Below are 27,510 nucleotides of genomic sequence, written 5' to 3' on the forward strand. Positions count from 1 at the left end.
TGTCATTCAAAATTCGGTCATGCTGGGCGAGGAAAAGTTCACTTAGAATAGGCGCGACACTGAAGCCAGTGCAAACCCCTTGCTTTTGGACGCAGGTATGTTGATTCCAAGTGACAAATGATGATTTAAGATTAAAGTCCAAAAGACAGAAAAAAGCGCTAACAGATAGCACGATTTCATTCTGAAAATTAACGGCACCGAAAATGTCGATAGCAGCTTCAATGCAGTCCATCAATTATTTATGTGGAAGCGAATAGTATATATCCTTAATATCTATAGAAAAAGCCTTTAGAGCATTGTCATGGTGAGAGCTAAGGAAGTCAATACCTTAGCAAAGAGATCACCAACAGTTAATAACTTTAACTTGTCCCTCAGAAAAGTAGCAAGTGGTTTCAGCCATGACTCTTTTTCAGACACTATGACACGGAATGGTATTTCAGGCTTGTGCGTCTTTTAGCGGAGAACACATCTCCACTGAGACGACTTGCGGACAAAATGCTGGCGGTCAGCGTGTCCAGTTTGAAGGACTTGAATAATCGTACGGCTTTCTCGTGTGTCTTGTTAAACTGCGCTGCTCGTATACAGATATGCAATACCAACTAGCCCGCGACATAGCTCTTTTGGACCAATCTATACTATTCCCAGAGCCGCTAGATTCCATGGCAAGTCAACGCTTTGAAACGTTTGAACTCTCGCGCGCTTGTTGATTCGACTGCAGCGCCACTTGTCGCTCAAAACAGCGGAACGACGGCAGCAAGCTCTAAAACACTGTGCTCTAAAAACATAGTTTCTCAAAGCAATTAAAATTCACAACTAGCATAAAAATATTTAAATAAATACTATTTCCTAACAAAATCAGTAAAAAAAGTTATAAAAGAATGTAATGCTGGTAATGCTAGCCCGTAGAGTTAGCCCAGATAAGTACGCATCGGCGGTTGATGGGCTGGCCTCCCTGGCCAACCAGATTTACAAAAGCAAACAGAAGCAGCTGGAATCGCGCAAGGTTCAGGCGCTGCCGGTATCATTTCGTTGGCTGGCATTCTCGTGGAGTGAGCCTTTTTTGAAGCACCCATCGACTCCGAACTGGTAAGTTACAGTCTCCTGTCATTCACTTTTTATGCGAGGGAGCGGCTAACACTTACAGTTTGTAGGGAGCATATTCTCGTGAGGCAGCCATACTTAAAAAGGTGAGTCGTCGCAGGAAGTTAGGCATGGTTAGGTTAAGCGTCGACTTTTCAAAGTGCTTGCCGTGGCAAGGTTCGGTTATATATCCTGCATACTTACATTCTCGCGGATAAATCGGCTAGTATGTTTGGAACGGCGGGAATGTCGGCATTGATTTGCTGCGGGACGTATTTTCGGAGTCAGTTTGAGGTCAGCAGAATGTAGACATGGGTCAGTTCAGTGTTGTCATTTGACAAAGCGATTGCCATGGCGTGTTCGGTTACATATCGTACATATTTCTGTTTGCGGGCTATGAATGGGTATCATTTGTTTCTCATCATTGTTTCTAATCAGTGTCAGCGAATTGATTTTGTTCCAACGAAAAAAGAAAAAAATCGGATTTCGGTGTTTTTCGACCATCATTGTGCGCTTTGGGGCTTGACAGGCACTTGTGTAAGTATTAGCGCACCTGCCCGCTACAGCGAGCCCAATGCGTACTTACGCGACGGTGGTATTCCGAAACTATGCTACTACCCAGCTGGCAGAAACACAGGTGTGCGACATGCCCGCTACATACCGCACTGAATCGCCATTGCAGGGCTAGCATTTAAATGTAATTACTGCTTTTACTGTGCACGTGTGTGGCGCACGTTGACTGCAGTTTTACGATTTTAGTTTGCATCGTTGCCTGTGATGTTTAGCAGTTTTTGAAAGCTTGATAAGTACTTTTCTGTGTACAGGAAGAATTTTTGTACGTCTTGCAGTCTAGCCTTGGGCCAGCCATTCCCACGTTGAAATGTTGGTGCAACGTTACCCATCTATGTCCCCCCCCATCAAGCCGGGCATCGTATGCCCGCGTGTGTAAAAAAAGAAAAAAATGTCCATGGATTTTTGATGTCCTTTTTTACCGACAAACACTCCGTACAAGGCACAATTTGCAGATCTGTTATTGCCGGCTAGGCGGGGTATGTGATATAGGGAACTCAGTTTACTGCAGTTAAACGTAGGCCGTCAGAGCCAGTGCTCAGACCTGTGCACAGTGCGGGCGGGGAGCGTATGCGCCCGCGCCATGATGGTTGGGAAGAAGGGCGATGTAAGGGAACTGGGGTCGTGGAGCCGGTTCAGAGAGGTGAGGTCCGTTCGTTTCACCTGCACTACGTGAACTGGTTCACGTGGTGCTGCACTTCACCATTCGTTTCAGCGATGCAAGATCGCGCCCTCTGCACTACGCCGTTCTTTTCAGAAACAGGTCGAGTTCACGAAAAGTTCAGCAAAATTGTGCACCTCCTCGGCGGTCAGTGCCGAAATGGTGTAGCTGCAGCCGCCGCATGAAAGCAGACGACAGCTTGCGCGACAATGGCTTGCGTGTTGTGATAAACAGTGAAGCGACCCTTATTCCACTCAACCAGAACTGTTCCTGTGTTTGCCAAAGAAACGACGACGCGTACTTCAAACCATGTCTACCAAGTAAGCGCGTGCATGCGTTATGGTTCATGCTGACTTCAATCATGATTGAAGTTTGTTTGCGCTTCGTGCCAGCTGCCGCATGGTGCGCATACACATATATCGATCGAGGCTGGTTCGTGTCAACGCTTCATTGCGATTTGCTGTTTGAAAATTGATCTTATATTCGGCATGTTGGTGCCGGTTGAGGTGAGTGGCAATATAATTCAGATAGCCGACCGCATGCGGTCGGCTTTTACACATATATGCATCGCATATTCATGAATGAATGAATTATATCGCCTCTGTATATGCCGCTCGATCAACGGCGCTAATCATCCCAAACATGAAGATTTTCAAGTATACCACATCGCATAAGTACCTCTTGTGCAAATGCATATATATGCACCTTTTGCGGCAGCCGGCGATCGAATCGCACATGGTCATGATTGAAATATATAATCAGCATGCATCACACCGCATGCGTTTGCATACTTCTTGAGTATGCTAGCCGATACCTTGGCGAACTCGATCGTGTTCTCGTTGACAACTGCCGTTTACTACAAAGCACAGGCCAAAAGCATCGCGGCTGGATAATGTCAAAACTTCGTTGTCATGTGCAATTTGAAAATTCATCAAGTTAACCGGAACGTTGTCGTCGGCTGACGCGATGTTGCACACAGCCGGCCGCAGCTTGTCGGCGACGCCAAGGCTAGCAGACGGCCCGGCCTGCACACTACCATTCGTTTGTAAGTAGCTGGTGCCGATGCTGCACCTGAACTGCTGGAACTGGTGCTGCACACTTGCGGCACCGCCGCAGAACTTTACGGAGCTGGTGCAAAGAGTGCAGCTGAATCGAACAGACCTGTGGTGGTGGTGGTGTGCGCGAGTTCAGAATGGCGCTGTTGGGGCGAGTTGGTGCACATTCTTGGCCGAAAGAGCGCCAAGACAACATTCGAAAGACGCCCGTCCTGTGGGTGTGCAAGTTTAGCCAGACGCGGTTTTTACACGCTGCGCCCAACCGGTTCATGAAGCGTAGAGAAAAGGCAGTGTTGGCGATTGCATTGAGCGCAGCAAGCGCGTTCCTTTAGGCGCGCACTGGGACGAATCAGAGGCGCTCGAGCTGACCGATGGGATTTATTCAAAGTTGCCTGTCAAGCATATGCTGGTCTTTACAAAAAAAAAAAAAGTAGAAAGTAGTAGAAAGAGACCTCCCTCGATATAGCCAGATAATCTGAGCATATGCAGTATATGATTAAAAAAGCATAGCCGGCCATTAGATTAACTCGACAAAATAATGTTTAATACACTGACACAATGAGCATAACCGTGTAAAATGGTATTTTTTTAGGCACGATTTTCCGTGATGAACAGGAATAGTACCTTATTTTTTTTTTTTTTTTTAAATGTCGCGGCCTCCAGGCATGCCGGAATATGAATGGTTTGCGATAATGATTGCTGTTTATTCCATTCGAACCACGGTTATTGTACACGTTCGGTCAGTTTGAAATAGCTGAAATTACGAGAGTTTTTGTACAACTGAACTCGCGGCCAATCACCGCGGCGGCCCGTGCGTCTGGAGGAGGCTGAGCGAACTCGCCGCACTGGTTGTGGTCTGACTAGACTACTGCGGTAGATCGCAGAGCTCATTTCGGGCACAAATGAGCCCTGCAAAAAGTGCAAGAAGAAATCTTTGCTGCAACAGCACCTGAACGAATTCTCATGGAAACAAGTTTAACGGCTTCTCGACCCGACATTGGGAGCAGGAAAGACGCCTGCGTTGCAACTAGTTCTGCGCATCTGTCTTCCTGAGATGGAAATCTTCGCTTTGCTTTTTTTATTATTTTTTTTTTTTAGGTTGTGAAAACCAAACAACTGGCTATTTATGCCAATCTGTCACTTTCTCTGCAAGTGAAAAGGTCTCTTAATAGACACTCTGGAGTGATATTTTTTTTTTTTAAACGAAAAGTCTGGCACCCCTGAAACGCAACTCTGTGCATAACCGCAGTGGCCCCTCACGCGGTTTTTTTTTTTTTTTTTTTTTTGACAGTGCTTGTTTGCTTGGACACGTGCGTGCGATTGAGGCCAACTTGCTTACCGAATTGTGTGCAAAGCTCCCGTTGTCCTCGTCGCTATCCTCTGCCTGTCCCTTTTCCTCTTGATGTATACAGCTTCATTCACAGGAAATAATATATTAACTATCAGTTCTTCGGACAAGACATTCTTCTCAAAGCAGCGCGAAAGCGAACGGGCCCGACCGGTGTAGAAAGCAATCCAGTGGGAGGTTGTGTGCGCGTTTGACACGTAGAACACTAGCGAAGCAAAGCAGATCTGTGATCGCGCAAACTTTACTCCTACCCTTTCGACAGCTTTCCTTTTCGAGGCGTCCGGCCACGTTCTGAGCGTCTGTTTCCCAAAAATTTCCGGTGTCTTTTCGGAAAGTCATCTTTTGGTTTCTACCTAGTCGACCGAGGACCTAACTTCGAGATTTCCGCGAACGATTCATTCTCTAAACGGAATCTTTATTCCTCACGTTTGCCGGGTGACCGTGGCTATCAATTTGTGTGTTATTCCACTTAAAAAAAAAAAAAAGAAAAGAAAAAAACCACAATAGCAGTACGCTTGCATTTTTCTGCAATGCCTGCCTTGCTGCTATAGTTTACTTCCACAAAGTATCTGTTGGTGACATGTGTGCCCCGTGCATGTCTGGCTGACGCCTCAGGATGCAATCAACTGGCGATGATTCCGCGATTCGGTCACTGTACCGTGACACTTCTGGAGTACAGCTCGTTGGCATAATTTCGCTTCTAACCACCATAGTTTCGGTTTGGCAAGCACGTCGACGATCGGAGTCTTCCCCCCCCCCCCCCCCCGCCCTTTTTTTTCTCCCTTTCTCTTCGGTCCTAAACACAGCTCAGTGGCATAGTTTCGGTTTGTCAGACACGACAACGATCGGAATTCCCCCTTTCCTTTCGAACACCCTGCCTAGCAGGTCACTGTGTTTGTTTGTTTTTTTTTAGGGGGGGGGGGGGGGGGGTTGCATCACGTTTCCAGCGTCGAAACATAATTCTCTGGCTTGCATCCATGTGCTGTGAACAACCTTCAAAACGTGATAGGGCCCTTTTTAAGCAGGCACCACTTACTCTGCCAGTAGGTTATCCAAATGATTTATAGAAGATTTACATTGATCACATGCTCTCGTCTTGCTCCAAAAATGCTATTACTGCTACAAAATGGTTACATTTATGCTTCATAGCTGCTCAACAACCTATTTTACCATCCCATCATTGCACATATCATTCAAGCTAGCTTTAACATATTTCAGTGTTTTTGGATGCAATGGAGAAACGTGCACTCAGCCTTGTGTACATGTGAAGAAGCTCTTCGAAGTGGGCTTACTATCCCTAATATTTTGAGAGTTCAGAATGTGTACATATGCAAAGGCATTTACACCTGCAACAGGGTTTTAATGTAAAAGCATTTCTTGACTCTTTGGTGGCGTGAACTGGATGTATGGCCATGAAATGTGTACATGATATAACTTATGATAACCAGGTAATTAACTAAGGATTATTAAGTCATAGAAACATTGTGTATGAGTTACTAATTTATTATGTTAATAAAATGACACCTCCAGTTCCAGTTTACGGTACCATTAACAGTAAACTTATGAAGTCGTTAGACTAGATAGTTACAGTCAATGTTATTAACCAATCACATGATGGGATCCAACTAGTCGGTAATCGAGATAGTTGTGATATAAACTGTCATGCTAATATCAACAAACATGTTTATACAAAAATGTCCAGACCTAAATTCTGATATCGAATTGGAATGTTAACGAGTTGATGTCCTCATAGCGATGTGTAGATAAGTTGTGAACATAGTGCAACAATATTTGCAAAACGTATTAATCTAGAAACAGAGCTAAGCATGGAACTTGCAGTGTGTTTTCATGGTGACACTATTTGTCTTCACTTGACTGTTTTGCCGCCTTGCTAATAGCCATTCAGGGTGTCTAGCAACCGGGAAACATCAGGGAAACTATCAAACATTTTGCCAAGTCAGGGAAAATGGCATGATATATTCTGCAGTGCACTTTTTCTTTTTTTTTTTTTTTCTTTTTTCTGAGTGCGCGGCTGCGTGGCAAGGCGAGGCGCCGCAATATATTACTCTGACGCCAGCGCATGGCTGCGCTGCCACAATAGAAGAGCCAATACGCACGTGTGTTCAATAAAATATGCGGAAGCGCTGCGTGAGAGTAGTACGCGACAAAACGCAAGAATAATCACGCCAACAGCTGCCAGCGCAAAAGCGATCTGCGAGTTAAGCTAAGCTGAAATCTGCTGTGACACTCCAGCAGCAGTTGGCTGCTCACGTCTTCCTTGCCACTTTTATGTCCACAATCACGAACTCGGTACCGTCATCGCATTCTGCACTAAACTTTCCTGGCAGAACGGCAGTGTGGCGGCTCCGCCGTAGTAGTACGCGGCGGTGGTGTCAACTCAATGTGTACCGTGATCCGGGATGCAATTTGCGCTGTAATTTGAACCCGCGGTGTCACCGGGCAGCGTGGTTGATGTTCCCTGCAAATCTAACAAGTCTGGCACCGGCTATAACTCGGATCCTGATGGCACGCTTGTGGCCACTGTCTTGTGGCTTTTGTCCCACGCCCGTTTCTTATAGCTTTCAAAGGCTCGTTGCGTGCGCAGTTACAATCTACTGTTTCCCGGCATCTCGATTGCAAGGAAAAACTGAGCAAAGCGGTGTATCGAAAAACACAAGCGCAAACAGAGACGCGCATGAAGCGGCGGCCACGGCGGCTAACACAAAAGGCAAGAAAAATGACTCGCTGATCACTCCAGCCAATGGGAGGCGTGGAACGGCGCGCTTGAAATGCGCACCGCGTGACAGCTAATCAGAGACCATAAACTATCTTCGGAAAAACGGCGCGCGCAGCCAGTCCGCTTGAGCGAAGCCATTTTGAGATAGCGCAAATTGTGCACAAAGAGAACAGCTTGAAACCAAGCCCAAGATGGCGGCGATCGGCCGGCTGCAACGCCCGCGGCGCGCGTGTATTTTGAACAGAATTTCTCTTTTCGGGAGGCATTTCGTGGCTGCCGTCGTTTTGAAAGCCGATTTTATCGAATTTTCTGGCGGAATTCAGCGTTCATAATTTGAGTACAGCTGCTCGAAAGGATAAACATTCCAAAAATGAATTTGTCTCAAAATCGATTTTGAACATATTCAACTGTTCCAAAACTTCCGTCGAAATGAACTCCACGGCTGTTATCTTTAAGAATTTTCGCTACTGCAAGTCATGAACTAATTTTATTTTCCAGCTGATTGCGCATTTATCAACAATCTAAAAGTTTGCAACTTAGATGCAGTTCCCCTGCAGTTCCCTCGAGACCGGCTGTGACCTAGGGTGCCTCGCATCGAGGCACCGCCGTCTAACATGAGACCTATAGGAAATTTTGCAACTGGTAGTATCAAAGAGCTCTGCTGAGGCTGGCATCAGTGCACTTTTAATTTTTCAGTAAACTTGCGACGTTTTTACCTGTCATTAAAACTAATAACAACAGCCTTTCACTGTTGCAAACTGCAGAATATGATTAATAGTTTTTTGTTGGGGTGTACCCCAAGGATGCATTCTCAGCATAACCCTATTCATAGTAAAAATGAATTCCATAACTAAAGTAATCCTGAAATCCATAATGTATTCCGTTTATGTAGATGACCTTCAAGTAGCGTGCACCTCCTCCAGTGTATCAACCTGTGAGCGACAGATACAGATAACTCTAAACAAGCTGTCAAATTGGGCGGACAGAAATGGATTCAAATTCTCTCCTCAGAAAACTGTTCCCATTCACTTCTCACTGAAACGGGGCTTACAAACTGATCCTACATTGTACCTTAACCAAACTCCATTACCACTCAAAAAAGAACATAAATTTTTAGGTGTAACTTTTGATAAACTAACTTTCCTATCACATATAACCAATCTAAAAAAAAAAAGCATCTCAGGCCCTAAATGTATTGAAAGTACTGTCAAGAAAACGCTGGGAATCTGACAGAGCTTGTCTACTACATGTCTGTCGTTCTCTGGTGTGGTCAAAAAGATTATTGGTGCATAGTATATGGTTCAGCACGACCATCTTACTTGAAAAGATCAGATCCAATACACAATCTCTGCTTACGGTTAGCATTCAGTGCTTACCGAACCTCTTCAATAGCCAGCCTCTATGTGGAAACGAACCCGCCATAAAAGATTGAAGAACTGCCCTAACTTTTTCATACGTCGTTAAAGTCCTATCTGAACCAAAACATCTGTTATTCCATAGTCACAAAATGCCCATCCAGAATTCTTTTCAGCAACAAGCCCAATGCAATAAAACCACTCCTCCTACGGTTTGAAGAAATATGCCATGACCTGAACGTAATGAATGAAATGCCAACTATTGCCCCAAAGCGGGAACCCTCTACCACCATAGTACATCATCCCTGACGTTTGTGACCTGACACTAACGCAATTCCAGAAAACACACACACCACATGAACTGATATTACAAGAATACCTGGTGTTAGAAGAAAAATGTAGGAACCACACTGCATTTTATACAGATAACTCAAAAACCAAAGGTTGCATTGGAAGTGTGATAGTGCAGAATCAGAGGAGAAACAATTCGACTCCCTCAATGCGCATCAATTTTCACAGCCAAATGTTATGCAGTTTGTGTTGCAGTGGAGAAAATAAAATACCAAGAAAATACCATTATCTGCACAGGTTCATTTGCTCACTACATTAACGGGCCTCTCATATGAAGCATTGTACACAATGTAGTAATAGTCACGGCACAAAACCATTCTATAAAATTCTGCTGGGTTCCCAGTCATATTGGGATTAGGAATAATGAGAGAGCAGATGCGTGCGCAGCACGAGCTATCACATTAAAAATAAAACATATAATTCATGTTTATTTTCAGTATGAAATTAGTCCACAGCTAACTAAAAGCCAAGTGGCAGGCTGCTTGCAGAAATGAAACAAACAATAAGCTGCAGTCTATTAAACCAATATTAGGAGAATAGAAATCGTGTCAGCACCAGGAATGTTTCATTGAGGTAGTCTTATGAATAGGGCACACACATCTGACGCACAATTTTTTACTAACAAAGAAATATAAACCATTATGTGAATTCTGTGGTGAGGAGCTCACTGTAAATCACATTTTAATAGCATGTACAAAACTCAGACTGAAGAAAAAAATATTTTGCCATATTTTATAGTCAACACATCCCATTCCACCCAACTGCTTTTAGAACATGCACGTGTTCATTTTTCACAAGTTTTAAAGTTTCTTAAAAAATCTAACCTTTTACACAAACTATAGTACTTTAAACATCTAACCCTGTGTTTTATACTCATTACATCCCATTTCATTCAAGACTGATTTTAGAAATGTGTTTTTTTTTTTTTTTTTTTTTTTTTTTTTTTTTTTTTTTTTTTTTTTTTTTTTTTTTTTTTTTACAAATTCTAAATTTTTTACAACTATAGTAATCCAGACATCTAACCCTGTGTTTGGCACATGATAGCCGTAGTTGTTTATGCGCCATAAAACCACATATAACTAACCAGCCTCTTCACTCGTCACGGAATTTGACCTGAAATAATCAGGGAAAAACCTGGAAAAGTCGGGGATTTTGAAAATAATGGTTTACTACATCACTGCACTATTGAAGCATTGCACTTACCCTTATTGCTTGCAGCATGTGCACTTAATAGTTGTGAATGAATCTGAAATGCATTGTGCATGTCTGTCCTGACTAGGGGCAGAATTGGTTATGGCATGGCTTAATAAGGGAATCAAGATTAGTGAGATGAGACCAAAGCAGCCAAAGTGTTTTTCATAGGACTGAAGCAAACGCCATTGTCACAATGTTGGGATTGTATCAGCCCATGGGTATTAGAGCTGTGGTTTTGCTGATGTTTTCAGTCTCTTTTCAATATGGCTGTTCTGCATCTCTATTCACTGCCAAGTTTCTGCCTTCATGCAAGGAAAGGACTTTTCTGTATCACCAGTTGCTTCATAAAGCTGTGCTCACATTGAAAGCCATAATATAATCATATTTTGGAAAGCACAGGTTGTCACTGTCTTGTTTCATGATTTTATTACACTGCACCTGAAAGCCCTAGTACTCGCAGCTGCGTCGATACAGAAGTTAGGCATTGTGATAACTCGAGTTATTTGAAGTGGTCCTGGGTCCACACTGAGCATGAGGATATGGAGGCACAGACTTGGTATAAAATTTTAAACATATTTAATTAAAACAACTAGCTCAGTTTCGATACGGCTGGCTGTCACTGGGCTGCGTCACTGCGTTGGTGGGGTGCTGCACGGGCTCCGAAGAAGGGCTGGGTGTTCGTCACGGCCAGGTGGTGGAATGCCGAGGGATGCCGCTGCTTCCTTGTTTCCAGCTGGTGGGGGGGATGAGTTGCCAGGGGTGGAGGCAGGATGACAGGAGCCGAACTTTGAACGTCGGCTAGACCTCGGGCTCGCAATTCGTGGCGCAGCCCCAGTCTTCTGCCCTTCTCGTCTTCTGTCCGACCGTCTCATCCGCTGCCTGCGATCCTCTCTGCGCTCTCCCGTTCGCCTCCTCTTTTTAAGCCCTTTCGGTCCTTTCACAGGTGGGGAGCAGTCGGTGGCTGTCCATAAGTCACTGTCCGGTGCCCACGGCCATCAGCTGTCTTTGTTAGCTGCCCCATGGCTTTTACTCTTTTGCTCTTTCACAGGTGGGGAGCAGTCTGTGGCTGTCCATAAGTCACTGACCGGCATCTTGCGCACATGCACCAAATATGGCCATGCCAGAGTTGGGCCACTCAACGCAGGTGTGGCGCGGTCAGCAGTGCCCATGAACCGCTGACCAATCTCCGTGCCTCGCGCACATGTATGAGTCGTCGCAGAATGCAGGCATATACATTCCTTATGCCAGCCTGAACACATGTGGGGTAAAAGCAGCAGTGTTGCATGACTTGCTTGGTTTTACATCACGCCACATTATGTCCCATGTGCTGTCCCAACAACCAGCATATGGCTGAGGTTGTCTGCCAAAACAGTTTGGCTTTCAGCATAATTCATTATAAAAAAAAAAGATACTTCAAACGGTTGGTAAGCATAATCCAGTCCCATTTAACTTTCGCGCTCCTGCCCCGCCATAGTGGTGCAGTGGTTAGAGGCTCTACTGCTATGCCCAGGGATGTGGGATCGAATCCCGGCCGCGACGGTCGCATTTCACTGGCGGCGAAGTGCTAGGCACCAGTGTTCTGTGCGGTGTCAGTGTACGGTACACTCCAGCTGGTCCAAATTTCCTTCACTCAGGCTTTTCTCATAGCCCAGTTCACTTTGGCACATTAAACCCTGTAAACCAAACCAAACTGCCTGCTTGTCCCTTTAACTTGTACGACATCAGACCCCACAACCCATCGTGTGACATGATGGCAAGGTGAAATCTGATCCGTGCAGGGACATAATGTTATGGACCCATTCAGCCAGTCTGCATTTAGCATGACATCAGTAGCTTTCTGAGCAATGTGGAAGTATAACACTATCATAGTTTAATGAACTATGAAGAATTTTGCATTTAATTCACACTTAATCCATACCATAGGATAGGATAGGTAGGTAGGTCGGATAGGATAGGATAGGTAGGTAGGTCGTATAATTGAAGGTGGCTAGAAAGAATTGGAAGTCGAAAAATAGGGGTGATACACGTAAAGCAGGCACCATATAATACAAGGAATTTTGCAAGCAATGGGTGGCAGTTCACTTTTATGCACCAACTGCTTCCAACATTTCAACTTTCTGCTTTTTATTGAGGTCCCTGTTTTTGCATCTGTTTTCTCATTTTGCTTGCAAGTTCTCTTGTGCTGCTGTAGTTTGTGAGACAGTGTACGACTTACTATGGCTTGCTTTTTTCCAGCTGGAATATGCAAGCCCCTGGGCCTCCGGGAAAAGGGAGGGGCCGAGGAAAAGGCAGAGGTGGTGTACCCCAAGGGAAAGGACCACCGTATCCTCAAGCAAATGGGATGCAGCAGAAGCAGCAACTGCTTCGCCAGGTGCCTCAGCAGCAGAGCCAGCCGCAGCCTCGCCAGGTGCCTCAGCAGCACAGCCAGCCACAGCCTCGCCAGGTGCCTCAGCAGCAGAGCCAGCCACAGCCTCGCCAGGTTCCCCAGCAGCAGTATACCCGTGACAGCCATCGGACACCCCCCCTTGCACGTAAGGACTTTTCGAATGCAATCATTGTGTGCAAAGCAGGTTAAGGGAGTTTTGAAGCGGTAGCTTCACTACGAAGAGTAAGCCAGGAGATCGGTGTGTGTCGCAATGACCTTCAAGGTTTAGCCAAAGTCAGACCTTAAGTTATACTACAGGGGGGGCAGGAAAAGACTGAAGTTCACATGCATAGGTCAGAATTCAAGATCAAAGGTCACGTGCACAGCCACTGGGCGCAATTTGCCTTGGAGGCGCTGTAGCCATGGCCTCATGCCACCAGCTGCATGTAAAATGGGGGAGCGGAGCCAAGCATTAGAGGCTGGCTGCACCTTGCAAAGTCCAAAGAAAAATCAATAGTTAAACAAGCCGAGAAACAAAGCTTTGCTAGCTGTAACCACATGAAACTACTGCTTCTCTTCAGGTTTAACAGAAGCTAAACCCCAGCTGTTTCTTTTTTTTACAGCATTGTTTAGCGGAGAGCACTGCAGAATCTGCACGAGAGTAATGCGAAAGTTTGAGTGTTGCTGCTCCACACGACAGTATATCGCGTGCCCCTTGTAGAGCCTTTGCTAGCAAGGCTGGGGCTCGTGCCTCGGCGTGCATTTATTTGGCGTGCATTCGTTGCAGTGCTATATATAATAATTGGTTCACAGGAAATGAAAGGCAAAGTATCTGTAACACTTTATCTGGCAGGTGTGAGAATGGACAATACATCGCCGGTCCTGTCGCATGGTGTTCCCTGGTGCATGTTCGTTGCAGTACTTATTCATGTTGCGTTCTCATAGCGACATGACGTTCTGACACAAGCAGCAAGCGCCTGAAGCTGAGGCGACACGCACAATTTTCTAGGTTCTTTTTCAATCGCGCCGCCGCCCTCTCCTATGACATCACATTGTTGCTATGATACGCCATGGCGTCAGCAGCAGCAAGCAGTCTTCATGCAACCGCATTGCCATGACGCTAGACAAGAACTAAGGTATATTTCTTATGTGCCCGGCATTGCTTAGTTTGTTAACACATTCGGCTGGTGATGGAGGGGTTGGATGGAGTTAATTCATGGAGGATGATATTTTTCTTAGAGGCTAAGCAGAACCCCGCAGTCATTTGATTTAGAGGTTGAGTGTGATTGCGAACGGACGAACACTCATGACAAAAAAAGGTTGGCAAATGTAATACAGTCCAAGAGCGAATGATGTGGCCCCTGCGTCCAAACAATTTGAGATGATGGGTTGTTCGGCGAGAGACCCATTGCTGCCTGGTGCCGAATACTTGTTGGCTTCAGCGCCGGGCACACCTACAAGTCGTGAATATCTGTTTCAGTGTACAGACAGAACACCCTGGACGGGGAATAAGTATAGAAAATGAGACCATGTTCGAGTAACAGTGGAAGTGAGGGTGATCCAGACCTGGATCTTCCAGAGCGCAACCTTCTTTGCAGAGATGAGGGTTACCGTACATGGACGGACAAGAGCATGTGTGCATTGATGAGGGTAGAGTCGCCTGAAAGCGGTTTGCAGAGTCTGCAGAACTTTGTGAACTGGGTAGAGGTCGTGTGGGAACCACTCGCTTCAAATGGGTTGCGAGATGCAAACCACCAGACGATGTGCATTCTGATAGATTTCTGGGCTGCGACTGACACATCGGATTCTACGTGTTTATTGAACTTGGGAGAGTTAATCTGTGTTCTTTGGCATTGTGCTGAACAGGCCATAGCGATTCAACAACCTGCGCAGTGTGCATACATGTTTCTGCAGAGGTGCCTTGTATGCTGGGCATGTAGAGGACACTTTCTCCTTCAAATCACCTTATTTTCCGTAACTTGGAAGTGTTGCGCTTCCAAGCAGTGGTTTAAGGGCAGTTCTCATGTCGAAGACACGGGAAATAATGCCAATTCGCTTTTATTTACATAAAAGTGGACAGTCTGAGAAGCAGTGTAAGTTAAGGGGGGACACCCCTCTTAAAACTTTTTTCCTTATTTATGGGTGGATCTGACTGAAACTCGCACCATTAATGTACTTTTGCATGCTGATTTCAAATATCTGATTAGTTTTCTTGTAGATGAAATAGCTTTCAAAATAATCCCTAATTCATGTTCTTCGTTTGGAGGTGAGTTAATTACTAAACACTTTATGGCATGAGGAGAATAGCCCTGCCAGAGTGATCTAGAAGGATCATAGAGTGCCGCTAGTCATGAATTAACGTGGTAGAAGAATTTGAACCAAAGTTACAATAAGTCAAAGCCCAGGTTGGCACCTAAGATTGATAATTAATTCTGTAAATGTTGCCGCATAATAACTGTACATATTTTTGTCCTACGGCACTGTCGAAGGTTTTCTCTTTCTAACAAGACAAGAATGAGAGCTATAGCACAAATAGACTAAGAGATATCTCTCCTCCAAAATTGCAGCACCCTCAAAATTGCAGTTTTGAGAAAACGAGGAAAAACACTTCACAGCATGTAGGTGTAAATTATGTCAATGATTGATATGTCAACAAGATCAGAAACAGGTGGAAAGTGATCTGAAGCGAAAATTAATGGCCTATGCCAATTTGAGCCAAAGTTACGCAATAGGAAACGCTTGAAAGGAAAATTCCATTTGGGTACCGAAGACAACATAACCTTCTCAGCAAATTTTCTTTTGTCGTCACTGCATTTACCTTGGTTTCATGAGACTCGCAGGATTCCCTTTCTAGAAAAAAAATTTTTAAAGCAATAGCAAGAACAGGACCAGAGATATTGATCTTTAAAAAATGCAACACTACCAAAATTGGGGGATTGTCGGAAGCACTCAAGCCTCACGGCATTTAATCAGGAAGGGCAACCCCAAAGACCTCATGCTATTAAAATGCACCAGGAGCATAGTCGGGGTGCATGCTGTTGCGGTGTTTTCTTTTTTCTGTTTTAGCAACGCCAAGCGAAGCCGCCCGCTTCTTAGCAGAACATACGCTACGGTGCAAGTCCTTTTCTTCAGCTCTCCTGGACCCAGTTGCTGTCACATTTGTACTGCATTCTTGCAGAATTGCTGCTGCTGTATGCTTGCAGCCGGCATTGAAGCGCAGCACAGCTTCTGCTGTGGCTGCTTCCACAGCAAACAGTGATGAGTGCCGCTCTTTGTGGATCAAGGTCCAGATGACCGAGTGGAAGCTTTCGTTCGAGTTCTGGGTCTTCCCCCGAATGCACCTCTGCAGCAGGCTCTTCTCTGATAAACGACTATAAACAGGCAAAAGAGCATCAGCCACATCTCTTGGCAGACTGTAATTGTGCTTTGGTGCAGGCTCCTCTTTTGCCTTTGCAGCGTTGTGGCGGCACCATGACTTCTCACCGGTAGGACACAAACTGTGTTTGGGGCAGTCATCAGTAGATGTGATGTGGTAATATGTCGCCATCACAGCTCGCTGCATGGCATCCACATCACCTACATTTGATCGAAGCGCTCGGCCATAATATATTCCCAGCTTATCAACTAGATCAGCTGTCAGCCTTCCTCTGCCGCCAAGACTTTGCTTCCCTGCACCCTTGTGTCTCTGCAAGAGGTTGCGCAAAGCTGCTCCCATACGCTTGTGCACGTGATTTATGCAGTCCTCTTTGACTATTTCAATGTAGCCATAGATTGCAGCATCTTTAAGAGCACTGAACGTGCGACTGTCCCCATCGCATAGCATGGTTGTGTAGCGCATGTTGTGGCGCTGCAGAGATCTTTCAAACAGAATTTTGCCAGCCTCTACTTCCATTTGACCAGCCTTGGAGTTGGTGTTTTTTTGGCACTGGTGGCGTGATTTCCAAAGTTCGTAGCCGTCAGTGTTTGGCCTGGGACCAATTTCGCAGCCCAGACAAAAGTTTGACAACACCACATAATCAAGCACGTAACCAGTGAAGAGTTCCACCACGGCACCGACGCCTATATGTGATGAGTGTCCGCGCGTCATCCATGTGCCGTCGTAGCACACGGCAATGTTCCCCCTATGCCCAAAACACAAGTCATCGTAGACCTTCGCCACTGCCTGCGCGGCTTGTGCCATAGCGGTCGTGGCGGCTCGGGTAGCAGCGGGTTGCAGTGTGTTCTTCAGATGCCGTTGAAACGTCTTGTTGTGCATCCCGCGCCGCGACAACCCCATCCCCGAAAAGATATCGTTCATTGCTGTCTGGCCGTTACCGGTCGACAGCATTGCTCGACTAGCCAGAATATTCAGCTCAAAAGGATTGCACCTTTTCTTGCCGTCAACCCTCCGCGAGTTCCACTCGGCCGCAATCTCACCGCAGTTGTCGCACAGCACGATCAGTTTTACGGCGAGGCCATAGCTCCGGTCGCTGGTAATTAAACGCACGCATCCACGACACGTTTTGCACCGCACGGCATCCAGAAGGATATTCACAATGCTGAGGTCAATTACCGCATAGGAGGCTGTTCCGTCCGCATCTGACTCTGCGGACGCACCACTTGCATCGGCGAACAGCGCGGTCTTTCGTGCCGTCGCCGGCGTCGATACCAGTCTATCAAGCGTAGCCTGCTCACGGGCACTCACTTGAGTTATGTCACTGTTAGTGACAGGCGCGGTATCAATACGTACACGACTGCAGTCGGCACGAAGAACGGCGCCGTTGTCCAGCGGAATCGGAGAAGCGTCGCCGCCCGCAACGTGATCGTCACACAATCCCGCAGCACTGGCACTTGCTTCTTGCACAGTATGCAACGAAGTCGCATTCTTAACGCGTTTCTTTGGTTGCTTTCGCCCGAACTTGTGCAAAGAGCGGTACTTCTTCGCGCCTGGCATGACTCTCGCGTTGCACTAGCGTGGTCGGCAGAAAGACAAAATGGCGTCACTGGGAGTCCGCATTTCAGGGCTAGCTTGCTGGAACCAACCAAACGACACCATTTTGATCACGTGCCTTAACCGGCCAATAGTAGCGCGCGCTGCATGCTATCTTTTTGCTTGTTTTTTATGGGGAAGGCGGAGCGCACAGGGTTGCTTTCCGAAAGAAAAAATAAGCCGAAAGCGCGCGCTTTCGAACGAGACCAAAATCGCCGCGGTGGAGCGCGTAGTTCTCATGCGCCGGGCGATCGAAATTGGGTGTCGTTTGTCCACAATTTAAAGGGCAGTGGGTGTGGTACTGCATTTTTTAATCGCTATAACTTCATAAATAAGCGGGGTATAAGGATGAAAATTTGCGTGCAGATGCGGAATGGTGCGAGGAATACGAAAATGAAAAAATTGAAAATCCGATTTTCAGGCCGATTTTCGGTGCCAAAGAGCCGTGTCCCCCCTTAACACGTGACAGTATCAAAGCTATGCTTTGTGGCTTGGTGCATAAATTGCTGAAAGCTCTTAAGTCGAAACCCACAATGATGAAATCGGCGGGGACAGCAAAAAAAATTCGCTTTTGCAAGAATTTCGATGCCACGAAAATGAGACAGAAAAGATAGAAAACAGCCCGCAAAAAGAAAATGTATTGCCAAAAGTCGATTAGCTTGGTTTGCCGAGCCTGGCCTTGCAAGAACTTCATAGTCCTAGTTTCAAATTGCAAGCCACAATATTGTGGTGGCATTTAAAGTGGCTAAGCCAGCCAGCGCTTGGTCTGAATTGTTCATACTCGAGCATGCAGGCATAGCCCAGAGCCTTCTGTTGCAGCACTTTGCCAGACAAAGGCACTTTATTCGTGCGCTGTTCTCAAAATTGGGCAAGCACCGCCTTGTCGACGTCTGGGAACACCGCAGCCGTTTTGTGCTCAGCACACAGAGAATGGCTGCCTTTTCAAAATTGTGGACAGATCTTCGTTTTTTGGCCGGCGGAGACATCTTTCGAAACGCAGACGTGCCGACTGCTGCTCTCACACGCACACACACACACATACCACCACCACCACACACAACAAACGCACGTGCACCGCATAAAGTGTAGCGCTGATGGTAAGTCTAGTGTTTCCCCCTGACGGTGTCACTGCGAGGCTGCCTCCCCTGAACATAGCCTCCAAGATCCGTGCGAGAACGCTTGCAGGTGCGGAGGGCATGCTCTGAAGGTGTTCAGGCGGGGCTTCCGCGAGCACTGCCCTGTGGAACCGATCACAGAGGGCACGCGCTGCGCCCATTGGTAGCTAGCACCGGCTAAAGGTGGCTAAAGTCGTGCTGGCTGCAAGGTTGCCAGGCGCCAAAACTCGCTGCAGCCACTTAAGTGCGCTGCGGCAGTTTACTCAATTTGAGTGCTTTTTTGACGCTGTTATTCAGAATATTGGAGACAGTATGCGGACCGGCGTTGCAGCAAATTTTATTATCGTGGGATTGCGGTACGAAAATGTATCGTTACCGAGAGATACGAAATACATTGGCCTGTATGGGCATTTGCCGGGGATCCGAGAATATTGCATTGCAGCAAGAATTTCGTATTCTCAAGATTTCGTTATCGCGAGTTACGACTGTATAGCTTTTGTTCAGCCTTGTGGCCCTGCATTCTGCCATGGAACCTACCCTCAGATTGCTCATTTCTCTGGCCTCATGACCTCCTCCTCCTCACGCTAGCCGTGATTTTTCACATGGCAGCCACCTTCCGGTTGTGCATTCCTTTTCTCTTGCCACAGGCCACCCATCACCTCCTATCTAATCTCTTTTCCCCATTTCTTCCGTAAAGTGGACAGGATATTTCCCTCTCTTCATCTGACTATTTGGTAAATGGCAATTGAATTTACCTTCGCTGAAATAATTTAATTGCCATTTGCTCACGTTGCAGTTGGCAATTAAATTCTCAAAGTACCATATTTACTCGAATGCAGGTCGACCCCTATTTACTAGGCTCGCCGAGGAATTAGAAAAAAAAATATTCGAATATAGGTCGACCCATATTTTTTGAAAAACTGAAAAACATGTACATGACAAACCTTTATTCAGAATGAACTTGGCCAATAAATTTCGCTAGTCGCTGTCGGAGAAAGCCACATCTTCATCGGAACTGTTTTCTTCTGGGGATGTTTCGCAGGCAAGCTCGGCATCCCAAATGACGTCGTCCTTGCTGCCGTCGAGTGCATTAGAAATGCAGCATTTTTTTAATGCTGTCATGATTGTCACGCTGAAAGGGGTGCGTAGGCTCGCTTGACTCAAGTGCAGAAAGCATATAAGCGTGGTCTAGTTTAATCGGGGTACAGTGGGAGAGAAAGGTACAAGAAATGCGAAAGATGCGCGGGGCAAAAAGCTCATTTGGGTTCCATCTGCTGGTTTTTCTTGGCACGAGGCGCCGCCGCCATAATCTCTGCTCATCAAGTCAGGCGTGTGTAAACCCGGTAGGGTTGAGTCCACATAACTCAACCCTTCAACTCGACCGCTGCAGTCGGGTCTATGTAAGCAGGACTATAATGTTAAGCATGAGAGAAAACATGAGGGTGCCCATTCGTGTGGTCCCTGTCACTCGAGTATGTATAGGGAGCTCTAAGGTTGCAAAGACTGTACAGGAAGGACATGCAGAGTATTGTGGAATAAATTCCCAAGTTTAGCATGAATTCCACCTGGTAGCAGTGGTAAAATATTGAAGACTGGAAAAATGTGACAAATCGTGAAAAATTTTATGACCTGTATGCAGTTTGCAGAGAAAAAAGGCAAAGATTGGGTCCTTCAAATGGTTTATGGCTTGTTTGGGTGACAAATTGCAAATCGAACAAATTGTTGTTGAAATTCGTTTAACTGGCCTTTTCCGGGATTGCAGTGCTGCAGGGCTACAGCTGAGGCTACTGCTGCAAAAGATGTATGCATTTATGGCTATTCTTTACATTTATTTTGTGGTGAGCCACAAGTAGCGATGTGGTGCAGTGGTTAGGGCGCTCGACTGCTGTGCCCAAAGATGCAGGATTGAATCCCGGCAGCGACGGCCGCTTTTCAATGGAGGTGAAAAGCTAGGCACTCGTGTTGTGCGATGCCATTGCGCGTTAAAGAACCCCATGTGGTCGAAATTTCCGAAGCCCTCCACCACGGCGTCTCTCGTAGCCTTAGTCGCTGTTGTTAGTAACACAGGTCAAACAAAAATAGCGCAGGGACAGGACAGGGACGAGAAAGGACAACACGAACGTTCGTGTGTGTCATTTCTCATCCCTGTCTTGTCCCTGTGCTATTTTGATTGGGATGTTAAACCCTGCAAACCAAACCTATTAAATTGTGCCTGTTGCAGAATAAAAAGTGCTGGAGGCAACTGTGCACTCGAGCAGTGTGGAGCCGCATATCATAAGTCTTTGGCTTCAAGGTGTAGCTGTCTCTACTCTGTGCATGCTTTTCACAATAAACACTGTTACTAAAAGGAATAAGCAGAGCCTGGTGCGACAAGGAACTTCGAATTGTAGCGCAGAGATTTATTTGCGCTGCGTGACTACTCGAAGGCTTACGTGGGTAACTGATATGAGGCCAGTCAGCTTGAAATGCTAATTTCTCCCGCGTACCAAAGCAAGTAAAATCTAGTTAATTCAAAGTCGTCGAGACCGCGAGAACTCTTCGAATTAAGCAGGTTTTCGAATTAACGGAACACACAGAGAAATACGACTTGGGTAAAAAAAAAATTTGTTGCAGGAACGCGCTGCCTTTATCTGGCATATTTTTAATTACAGCAGTAAGAGGTGCTGGTTTGCCGCATCCGGTAATTTGCGGCTCCGGTCATGTTTTCGAGTTGGTCAACTAGGTGGTCAACCAGGTGAAACATATCAGAACTTCTACCGTGGCATTCAACAAAACTGCGGATAACATTCCAAAGGGAGCAGGTGCTCAGGAGGCTCATCGCTATCGTCGGTGTCATCACGTATGTTCGCAACAGCAATAACCTCACTCTAGTCCGAGTAGCCTGTCTACTCACCACTCTCAGTTCAGGTACTCGGCACAGCCAACTGCATTGGACTCGTCATTTTCTGCTCAGATTGCATTGGTGCGGTCACAGTACTCTGCTTCTTCTTTGTCAAGCATGCATCGGTAGTCTGCATAGGCATCAACAATGCTTTCACTGAAAAAAAACCAGCGTGTTCAAAACACCGCCAGATCCATGTGCTCCACTTGTTTCCAAGCGTACACCATGAGGCATATGGCTCCAGGGAGGTCAAGGGAGTATTCCTTGCCATTGTCATAGTAAAGGAGCACACGCTTTAGCAGGTGGTGCAATAAATCTTCCCTTGAAGCAGCAAGGCTTCCCAAGTAGCTTGTGTTTACTGCACATGTTTGCGCTGAACAGCACAGTAATCCTGTCCGGTGGTGCAATAAATCTTCCCTTGAAGCAGCAAGGCTTCCCAAGTAGCTTGTGTTTACTGCACATGTTTGCGCTGAACAGCACAGTAATCCTGTCCTTAGCCTGTTTTCTACCCTTGACTGTGGTGCCCTTCACTGCGAATGTTTTTGTTGTCAGCTATAAAGTTGTAAACGTCGTCTGCACCGTGATCGCTAAGCAGCGGTACCAAAGTGTGGTTTTTCCTATTCTCGACAACACTCTCGTTAGCGCTGCCGCTCTCACCACAGAAGGTCAGAAATGACAAAATATTGCAATTTTAACAGCTAAGCCATCTGTTACTACACTTGAATTCTTCGTGCCCAAGTTGCAGAGCCAGGTCTTTGGCCTTTTCTCGTAGTATCATTCCTTTGATGGGAAGGTGAGCTGCATTTGTTTTCTGCAACTAGCAAAGCAGATCAGATTCCACATCTTGAAATGTGGGAGCCCGCACTTGTGACCTTTTTGAAGAATGTGTTGCTGTAGGCCTCTAGTATCTTCGACTTGTTGCTCAGTATTGTGGACAGCATCGAAGGGGCATACAGCACGCCTTTTAGCCAACTCTGTCTTGGAACAAGCATTCTTGTAGTGTCCACGGTAGCAGAGCATGACTGAAGAGCCGGCGCTCCTAAATTTGCCAGCGCTGTGAAACTCCACATTTTAAAATGATTCCAATGCGCAATATAGTGCGCATAGGCATCCAGAATATTAGTGTCAAGTCTTGAGAGCAGGCAGCATGCTCCAATGGTCAAGAAGTTGTAATTTTTAGAGCGTCGGCAATGGCCTGTACACCTCGAAACACGAAGTTCCATTATAAATGCGGCCGTGACATAATATACAAAAATATTTCCAAGCTTTCCATATTTCGGCGTGGCCGAGTGGTTAGCGCGGTACGCTACGGAACAAGAAGTAGCGAGTCCGAATCTCGCTGGTGCTGCCGTTTATTTAATTCTACAAATTTTTGTTTTGTTTTGTATAGTTTTTTTTTTTTTCAGCTTTTTTAATGTATTTGAAATGCTTCGTTTTTTAGTTATTACTTTTTATGAGAGGCCCTTTTTTTCGCCAGGCGACCAGCGTAATAGGCAAGGATGCAATAGAGGAACAATGACATTTGGAATAAGGTCGAGTATGTCCCTTTTGTTTGCGATGCCTGCAAATAGCACGTTGAAGCTCTTGTTGCCCACAGTATGTGGGTCAGATGTGCCATGATTTGGTGAACAATTGAATGATAATGCGTTTTTCCTTCGGCACTTAGCGTATGTATGTTTTTCGTGGCGTATGTAGCTGCAGTCGAGCGGTCAGGTCAGGATTAACAGGAGCTCTCAGTCGAAGCGGCGACGGCAGCGATATGTTGGCTCAGAAGTGTAAACGAAGGAGCGTGTCGATAGCAGCGGATTTCGCTCGCCCGTGCCTTCGAATGCTCACGTGTGAACGAGCTTTTATAATGATCACGTAACTTGAGGTAACCTGTCAAGTTTTGCCATGTGTCTGTTACAAAAGATGTCCATCCTTTTCAATAGTCTGTTCAATGGCAGCCTACTAATTATACAAAAAAAAAAAAAAGTCTTGTTCCAATTTGTCCTTGGCAGCCGTCCCTCTCACAGCCGGGCTCATTGGTATATGGATATACTTGTGCAAGCCTAGTTACAGCACAATTCTAAAAGCATTTCGGAATCTACTGTTGTTGCTCCTTGCTTTTCACAGAGGCAATGGCTGTGCAGATGGCAACTTTGCAGGGTTGTAACCTTTCTACAGCCAGGTGCTTTGTCCGCCAATTTCTGCACTGCTAAACCTCTTTTGCCACTCCCAGTGTGTAAGGATGTTTATGTATCTTGCTGTATAACAGCCAGTAAGGATTGGTAGTGTGTTCTGAATGCTGTTCTTTGTGAACCTTTGCAGTCATCTGTCCATTCCTTTGCTCTTCGATAAGTCACGTGTACTAAATATGATGACAGTTGGTATGATTCGTGCCTTATCGGCTTTCCTACACTTTTTCAGAGTGCTCGGCACTGGACACGCCGCCTCCTACTCCTCCCATTACAGCCGAGGAGGCTGCAGCGAAGCAGCCTGCAGGTGACACATCTCGAGTGGCTCAGAGCAGGCATCTTGGGGTGGGTGACCACTCTGACGTTGCCACAGGTGCACTGGCGCTTGCTGGTCTGAGTCTTGGACAGCCTACCCATAATACAAGATTCCCTCGTCGTCCCGACTACGGAAAGCAAGGGAATGCCATTGCTGTGTACGCTAATCACTTTAATGTGAAGCTGCCTACAGGCAAGATGTACCACTACGATGTAGAAATCGGCAGCATCCGCAGGCAAGGGGGTGTGCTCCCTGTGATATCGAAAGACTGCAAGCGTAGAGTGTTTATACAGCTTGTAAAGCAGCATCGCCAACACCTCAGTGGCAACTTGCCAGTGTTCGACGGTCAGAAGAACATGTACACAAGGAATCTTCTGGGCTTTCAGAAGCAATCCTTCCGCGTTACTCTTGCAGATGACGGCAAAGAAGGGGATGAATTTCAGGTGGCAGTACAATTCGCTGCAGAGCTCGATCTAAGCCTGTTAAGTCAGCTTTACAATGGCAGAGTGACTAATCCGGAAGTCCCAAGAGCAGTAGTGCAAGCTCTGGAAATTGTTATGCGTTATGGGCCATCAATGCATCTTGCAGTCGTGGGCAGGTCACTTTTTACGCCACCAGAAACTCGTGCTTTTACCCTCGGCGGAGGGCTTGAGCTGTGGCATGGTTTCCAGACCAGCTTGCGTCCTGGGCAATGGAAGCCTTTCTTCAATGTGAACACAGTGGTCACTGCCTTTTTTGAGCCTGGACCACTGATTGATCTCATTAGCAAAATACTTGGTGACCGTAGGGGCAACCTGAACCTTGATCAAGTGGTAGCGCTGGATAAAGCACAGATTGTCAAGCTGAACAAGAAACTGAAGAGGCTGAAGGTCCACGTGACTCACCTGCCATATCGCCGCAAGTTCACCATTGAGAAGGTGACCGTAGCGTCGGCAGAGGAGTTGATGTTTGGCCAACCTCCCAAATCAGTCGCCAAATACTTTGCTGACACTTACAAGAAACTGAAGTATCCTAACCTCCCTTGCATTGAAGTTGGCACAAAGAGGAGCTACATCCCTTTGGAGGTCTGCGAAGTTATTGCAGGTCAGCACTGCAAACGCAAGCTGGACGAAAATCAAACGAGTGCTGTCATCAAGCAAGCAGCTGTGCCCGTAGCTGAAAGGTTCCAAAAGATTCAGAAAGATGTGAAACAGTGCAATGAATTGAACAAGCCATACCTGGAGCACTTTGGCATCCACATCAGCGAGAGCCCGGTTGAGCTGTCAGCTAGAGTGCTTCCTGCACCCGAGGTTGTCTATGACAACGATCAGAAGGCTTATCCCAAAAATGGTGCCTGGGAACTTCAAAACAAGAAGTTCTACAGAGCTGCCAGCTTAAAGTGCTGGACCATTGTGAACACTTGCAACCCACGCTTCTGCGGAGAGCCTGCCATCCGGTCTTTTGTACAGATGTTGATGCAGTATGGAAGGCAGCTGGGCATGACTGTGGAAGAGCCAGCAACAATAAAAAACTGCAGGCAGTATGATGATCCCAAAAAAGTGCTTGCAGAGCAGAGAAGCAAGTTCAAAGACCTTCAGATGGTCTTTGTTGTCCTTGCCGGCAGTGGCAAGAACTCCCCTTTTTACAGCCCGCTAAAGAATGCTGCTGAAACTGACCTGGGCATTGTGACGCAGTGTGTAACAGACCAGAGCATAAACAAACGCTGCAACGCAGCAACAATTGTCAACATCTTGCAGAAGATTAATGCAAAGCTGGATGGCGTCAACAGCACTATTCCACCTAGTGTCAAGGGAGTAGTTTTTCAGAAACCTGTCATGGTAATGGGTGCAGACGTTACCCACCCAGCTCCAACAGAGATGAACAAGCCTTCCATTGCAGCTGTTGTTGCCAGTGTCGACCGCTTTGCTTTCCGCTATATAGCAGCTTTTCGCATACAAAAACAGAACACTGTTGCAAGGGCACGCATTGAAATCATTGAGGACATGAAGGCTATCGCAAAGGAACTGCTCCTCGGTTTCTTCAGAGTCAATAACCAGGCTAAGCCACAAAAGATCATCTTCTATCGGGATGGAGTTAGTGAGGGGCAATTCAGCCAAGTTCAGCGGTTTGAGCTTGCAGCATTGCGAGCAGCGTGTACTGAGCTAGAGTCTGGTTATGAGCCTGGCATCACTTTCCTCACTGTGCAGAAGCGGCATCAGACACGCTTCATGCCAAGGAACATGAGGGATAGTTGCGGCAAGGCAGGAAATGTGCCCCCAGGCACCGTTGTGGACACTGTTGTCACACATCCAGTTGACTTTGACTTTTTCCTTTGCTCGCACTATGGCATCCAGGGCACCAGCCGCCCTGCCCACTACTATGTGCTCTGGGACGACAACGACTTTACAGCTGACACTCTGCAAAGGCTGACATATGGCCTCTGCCACACGTATGCAAGGTGTTCCCGCTCGGTGTCCATCCCCACGCCAGTGTACTATGCTCACCATGCGACAAAACGAGCAAAGTGCTACGTGGATGCTCGCACAGATTCTTCAGAATCTGGGAGCAGCTCGAACAACTCGATGCCGCCGACATACGTCCTTGATGATGCTGTGAAGATAGCGGAAGTTATGGAGGGGAAAATGTTCTTCATTTGAGCTAACTCAGTATGATGCCACACAGGGTACAAATTGGTTTGAAAGAAGCAATTTTAAGGCAGTTGAATATTGGTCTGGCCTTGTACTGGCAGTTTGTGTTTGAACGGTGTGGATTTAAATTGCTGTATTTTTTTTTCTGAAAAGTACTGGTGTGATCAACTGTGGGCACAGATTCTTGAACTTCCGTGCTCATCTTGGTGCCGCTGAAAAATGAAATGTTTCAGCTTTCACTGCATATTGATTTTAACATTTAATGCATTGTGCTGAGTACCCTGTTCCTTGGTTTAGAACTGGTGTTCACAGGGGCTCAGTTTAAACCAGGCCACAGTTTCGCTCTCCTGTGCTCATCTTGGTGCCGCTGAAAAATGTAATCAGCTTTCACTTCATATCGATTTTAACATTTAATGCACTGTGCTGAGTACCCTATTCGTTGGTTTAGAACTGGTGTTCACTGGGGCTCAGTTTAAACCAGGCCACAGTTTTGCTCTCTGATTCTTGATCTCAGCGTTTGGTACTTTTCATTTTAACATGATGGCATTCAGGGAATGTTACACCAATAATACGCTGTCGGTGTTTCATGTCCTTTGCTTGTATGCTGTGTTCCTATTGTGATGCACCAAGTGCTTCTCCACTTGCTGTGCTGTTATTACAATGCGTAGCTTCAATGAACTATTCAGAATAAAATGTGTTGAATAAATAA

At 46.3% G+C, this 27,510-nt stretch overlaps 1 pseudogene across 1 annotated transcript; it reads left to right on the top strand.

Annotated features, from left to right (window-relative positions):
- The first annotated feature begins 892 nt into the window (after positions 1–892).
- LOC146208287 (protein argonaute-2 pseudogene) lies at positions 893–27,510 on the top strand (annotated as a pseudogene). The gene is made up of 3 exons (XR_014700603.1): positions 893–1,086; positions 12,587–12,882; positions 24,091–27,510. The product of XR_014700603.1 is annotated as a protein argonaute-2 pseudogene (transcript).

The sequence above is a fragment of the Amblyomma maculatum genome, chromosome 1 (genome assembly GCF_055883805.1).
Source record: "Amblyomma maculatum isolate TAMU_Amacu chromosome 1, ASM5588380v1, whole genome shotgun sequence".
NCBI classification, from domain to species: domain Eukaryota; kingdom Metazoa; phylum Arthropoda; class Arachnida; order Ixodida; family Ixodidae; genus Amblyomma; species Amblyomma maculatum.